General features: G+C 42.0%; 1 non-coding gene across 1 annotated transcript; it reads left to right on the top strand.

The window, feature by feature from the left end:
* The first annotated feature begins 407 nt into the window (after window positions 1-407).
* LOC149222630 (U2 spliceosomal RNA) lies at window positions 408-604 on the top strand. The gene has a single exon (XR_016249833.1). It is a non-coding gene; the product is annotated as a U2 spliceosomal RNA (small nuclear RNA).
* The last annotated feature ends 5,258 nt before the right edge of the window (window positions 605-5,862 follow it).

Below are 5,862 nucleotides of genomic sequence, written 5' to 3'. Positions count from 1 at the left end.
TAGATAATATTATGATATTTAGTTACTTTTATTTATATATAAAAAGCAATAAAGTTCATATTTGTACTTTCAAGATAATTTTAATTATAACATCCATCTGAATTCGCGGTAAGGCATCAAATCTCGCAAACCTCTTTTAGGGTGAAAAGAGATTGGCATGAAATCTGAGAAACCTCTTTTAAGGTGAAAAGAGATTTGATCCCTCAACTGGAAAAGTAAAATAGATCTAGGGAGGTGAAAATGATGAGAATATTGAAAATATAAGTTTGATATTAAAGAGCATGTCTATTTAAATGGTAGTAAGGGATATCAGAAGAAATAGAAATGAGTTATCCCACATGCATGGATGAATGGGATAGAGGAGAAGGGGAGTAATGGAAAATGAAGCGAAAGAGGAGAGGAAAAGCATACCTTTCTCGGCCTTTTGGCTAAGATCAAGTGTAGTATCTGTTCTTATCAGTTTAATATCTGATACGTGGTTCATAGAACCACATGATATTAAATGTATTTTTCTAGGGGGAGGGCCCACTTACAATAGCTTGCTATTGGGGCTCTCGGGCGTCGCTTGTGCGTTGCACTACAGCACCAGCCTGGCGCACCCCACCAAGACAAGACCAAATAAATAATAATAAATTGTTGAATGTTGTTAATGTAATGGTTTGTTTGTTAGGATCGAACAACTTACTTGTATTTACCGTGAATGAAATGAAATTTTGTCTTCTATATTCTATTCTATTTGGTTGATTAGCCGCGCATTGACTTGATCAGATATCGTGTTGTTTACCGTTTACCGCGCCCAAGTCCAGCAGGTATTATTATGGTTTTTAACTGTCGCTCATTTTGGGTATTTTTCCAGTTCTTCTTCCCCGTTCGCAGCTTTTCGAACTTCACCATCACGTTCTGATGTCAACCCAGTAACAGTCTGTCTGTAGAGCCTTTGATGGTCTACCTATCTATCTCAATTCCATAGTATAGTGCTCAAGCGTATGGTCCAGCTATCTATCTCAATTTCTTCAATTCCGTAGTGTGCTCAATCGCATGGTCCAGCTATCTCAATTCCATAGTGCTCAGTCGTCCTAAATCCAATATGATCGATCTACAGACTCAATTCTTGAACTGTTGTTCTTTGAAGAACGCAGTAAAAAGCTTTGAAGGTGGATATATACCACTGATAAGTTTTATCAACCCCCTAAGCTTTTAACGCACTTTCTCAATGTTTTTTTTTTTTTTTTCATACGAAAAAATCAGCATGGTATTATATTGAGCAAATATAATGGGCATTACAGATGGACCAAATGTATAGCAGCTGCCAGAAACAATAAGCAGTGCCTATCCAAGCTTTATACAGGAAAAAACCGACCAAAGATCGAATCAAAGACCTAAAAAAACCTTCAGCATGTCGTCAAAAGAGCAAAAGACATCTCTGTTATGAGGAGGCTATGCTTCCAAGAAAAATTGTTCTCTGTTGTGAGGAGGCAAAGCGTTCCAAGATAAGATGTGAAGAACTAATAAAAGCATACCAGAAACAGGGTAGTACTGTGATTGGAGAATACAAACAGCAGTTCCAAAATGCTGATCGATTCCTCCTTTCAAGTTGATTCGACCAACCAAAATATCCTCGCCGGCATCGCCCATTCTCCTCGAGTCATTTTCACAAACCTGTCAGATGCATATCATCCTAGCTACGCCGATCAGAGCGGCCATCTCCCCAGCACGGTCAGACTTTAATTAAAAAGAGCTGATATGGAAAGCAGGGTTGAAAATTGGAAATTTCTTCATCTGTCAAAGAGGCAAAAAGAGGGGATAAGAGCCATCATTGACAGGCAGATTCGAGCATAGCAGAGATATGCATCATAGTGGAGCTTATAGGGACCTTGGAGTCCTGAAAAATACAGGCGTTTCGCCATTTCCAGAGGCACCAACATGTGGAAATAAATAAAGATCGCCAAAGAGGACGCTGAGCACCCCACCACCGAAAAGCCTCTTGAACAGAAAGGAAAACCTGTGGAGGAAACCCGTGGGCTGTAGATAGATCGTGCCAGATGAGAGCAGATACAGGGCACTGGAAAAAAATGTGGGTATTTGATTCAGATGCATGCCCACACATAACGCATCTGCTCGGTCCAGACCAACCCTTTCTTTGGAGGACGTCCCAGGTAAGGTTCCGGTTGAAGAAGACCAGCCAGGAGAAAAGGATTGCCTTTAACGGGCAAGATACTTTCCAGAAATTGTAAGGGAAGGTTGGAGAGGGTTGTACCTGAAGAGATGATTGAGCGGCTTCATAAAGGTCCTTGACTCTTAAGGTTGTGCCCTGCACGGAAGCGTTTTCCGATCTGAAATTGGTTTATACATATATATATATATATATATGTATATCAGCAGCGATTTCAACTATGGCTTGCCTACTTTGCAAAAGGGATGTCGTGCATATTCCAATGTCACTAGCAACATGAGCAGCAGTCTGGGAAACGTTGAAAATTTAATTTTGAAATGTGACAATGTGGGTGAGTACGTTTCTAGAGAGTGTTCAGGGATTTTTTTTCATTGTCAATGAGATGATGTTGCGAAGAGGGCAGAACAGTCAATGAGATGATGTTGCGACGAGGGCAGAATAGGGATTGATTTCTTAGGGAGAGTGCAGGGTGCGTGCTCAAAAATATATATACAGGATTGCTCAACTCATTTTGGGCAAAAGAATGTGAAGTTCACTTTGATTGGTAAAGATTTAGATGCTCTGTGCTCTGACTCTATTTGGTGCAGCAAGGGTGATTGGACAAAGACCGCCCCTGCCTACAGAGCATCACGCACAGTTCAGTTCAGTTCACTGGGAAGTTGGGTGGGACACAAACTCAAGCATGTGCATGTGCTCAAGGAATAATAACAGAAAGAAATAAACACAACGGGTTTTCCTTTTTATTTTATTAGTTATCCTGGTAATGGAATTTACAATGCTTGCACTTGCAACCTCCAATGGCTGTTGCTGTTACAACAATAACAATTAAAACCACAGCACGACCAAGTCCTTTTTTTCTCGCAACTTACCCATAGGTCTGAGTCTCGGTCGCACTCACATTCACTGTTCAAAACAGCTGTCAATGGCTCCTTTTAAAACTAGGAAAATCTGTGGTTACCCTGTTTCTGCATTTTCTCCTCTCCACAGATATAGGATTGCTGGACTCGTTTTGGGCAAAGGCAGATGACACTTTGAACAACATCATCCAAACCCGATGGGCAAATAGGAATGAGAATTTGCAACTTTGGTCTTGGGCCCCTTCTTTCAAGGTAACAAAAATCAATTGTGACATTGGAATGCATGAAATATTGCTGAGCCAAACGTTTGCAAAACTGTTCTCTGCTCTTCCACTGTTCTGTTAGCTAGCCCGTGTTTCACTTGAACCACGTTGGCTCAAAAAATAGATATAACATATATTTCACGCTGTAAAAACCAGAAATCCAATTACTATATGTCCAGTTGTGAAAGTCTCCATTCTAAATTCGATTTCGATCTTGATGGTTCTTCAAGAGGTTGCCCTAGCAATGCAGCTTTTGAGTTTGTAATGAGGAATCGCATGGAAGAAGCAGCCTATGTTGCTGTAGGGAATATAGTCTAACCTGCCAAGGATTATGCCGACGTTGTGGCATCCAAGAAGGAACGGAAGCGTCCATAAATTTATTTGAATGTGGAAGCATAAACCTGAAAGGGGACTCAAAACTCAAACGCGAGCAATTAAGGAATCGAAAATCTTCCATGGACCATTGGAGGTTGGAATCCATTGTCGCCTTCCCTCATAGCCAATTTGAAACTCGAAAAGGTAAGGAGCAGGAAGGACGGGTGCAAGAAGATATCCAGATTTGGAGCATCCTCCGTGGGGATACGAAAACACAAAAATCAACAACTCCACATCGAGAATCATGCATAGAGAGCATCATATAGGAATAATGTGGGAGGATCAAGGAACTTTAATGATGGCAATTCAAGCCATCAATCCGCCTTGTCGCAAAATGAATCCATCCATCATGGCACTTGAAGAGCATCTGCATGTGAGAGGTGTGGAAACCCCTTGATCAAATTAATCATCATTGGACAACGAAATCTAGAGCGAATCCAAGTACAATGGATGATCCTATCTAGGTTTCTTTAGTGCACTAGTAGAAGATTGAGTCTTCCTCCCTGTTTGACCCAGGTTTTTGTGATTGCTATCATGGAGGATCCTATCTAGGTTTCTTGTAAATGATCCAGTCTTCCTCTTCCTCCAGGCATCCGCTACACCCGTTTGGCCCTGGGAAGCATCCCTTCCTTATTCCTACTTGAGATTGAAATTTATTATTTGCTGGCAACAAACAGAGCGCTGCTACTCCTAGCCACAGTTGTGGGAGCTACGCCTCCTTCTTGGGCTTGTCATTTGGCGACACCCAATCTTAATCTTGATCTTGATCGGTTTGTTAGGTCTCCTTCCTTTGCCGGGGGTATTGTCATTTTTCTTTGGCTTTCCAACCAATTCTTTTAAGAGGGAGCATTTTTAGGGTCCAAAAGGTTTATAATTATGCTTGAATCGCCCATGACGATCAACGTCCTCACTCTATCTGCGTACAACGATAACAATCCATGAAATAGAGCACACGCCTCTGCCGGGGTTGTTTTTTTGTTGTCCGTGCGTCCCACTCATAAGTCAATTTCCCCCTCCCCGCCGAGAACAAGAACAAAGAAATGTAGGAACTTGAGAATGTAGGGATAGTAGCATGGAGGAACGGCTCCAAAGAGGCTATGATCACAAGGAGCCTTCTACGGCGAATGGTAACAACAACCGAAACCCTCTCGAATGCTACAATTAAACTCAAGCTCACTTGTAACATGACAGCGGCAGGGGACATGGCGACCAAGGATTTAACCTCCAATGCCGTTGGGGGAAGAGGTCAAGTGTTTTCAACTCGCAGAGCCTAGACCATAGAGTGCCATATAGCCATAGTGATGAAATTGCCCCCGCCCCCTAGGTCATGGGTTTAGGGAGTGGTAAATTCAGAACTCCCCCACACAAACTAGTGAAGCTAGGCGGGACTGAAAACCTCTGGTGCATGATAAAAAAGGAAAAGACATGTTTAATTGAACAACATATCCAGATAGAGATAGGTGAAACCCCTGATACGATAAAAGGATGGTTTTATTAATGCCCCCACAAATGACCCAAAGCTAGGCCAATGGGGGCGTGGAAACCCGGAAAGGTCCTCTCATTCACGTCATCCACTAAATTAGAGTTGCTTACCGCGAAAGAAAAAAATCCTGCAAGGATAAATGTATACCCCCATATTGACAAAAGTCCTAGACATGGGAATATTTTGATGGACCCTGTCAAGGAGAGCCACCGAAGTTGGGGCAGCAAGGATTTCATATTTGGAGCGAGTTTCAGAGAAGCATTCAGAGAGGCTACAAATAAGTGGGCAACGCTGATCTCTCTTTGATTGCTGATAGGGCTGGCAACAGGAAAAAGGAGTCTGCAAATTCAAATTCGAAGATAGCCATTGACCAGATTAACAGTAAAGTAAATCTCCAAAATTTGACCCTTTCCCCAATCTTGGAAAGCTCTTAATAGTAAAGTAAACCTCCAAAATTTGACCCTTTCCCCAATCTTGGAAAGCTCTTAATAGTAAAGTAAACCTCCAAAATTTGACCCTTTCCCCAATCTCGGAAAGATCTTTCCAAGGAGTTGAGAGAGAATTTCAATAAAGTTTCTTTTCAACACGTTTGTAGAGTCAGGGGGAAGAAGCAGAGTCCCAACTCTCGGCCACTGTCAGATGCTTATATGACTATCGGATGCTTAAATGATTAACACCCAATGAGGAGGCTAGCCCCAGCAACTGCAGGAC

This window comes from Pinus tabuliformis, chromosome Q, assembly GCF_031772625.1.
Source record: "Pinus tabuliformis cultivar Carrire ecotype Pingquan chromosome Q, CPIR1, whole genome shotgun sequence".
Lineage (NCBI taxonomy): Eukaryota > Viridiplantae > Streptophyta > Pinopsida > Pinales > Pinaceae > Pinus > Pinus tabuliformis.
Note: the sequence above shows the minus strand (reverse complement) of the source record. Positions and strands in the feature narration are given on the sequence as shown.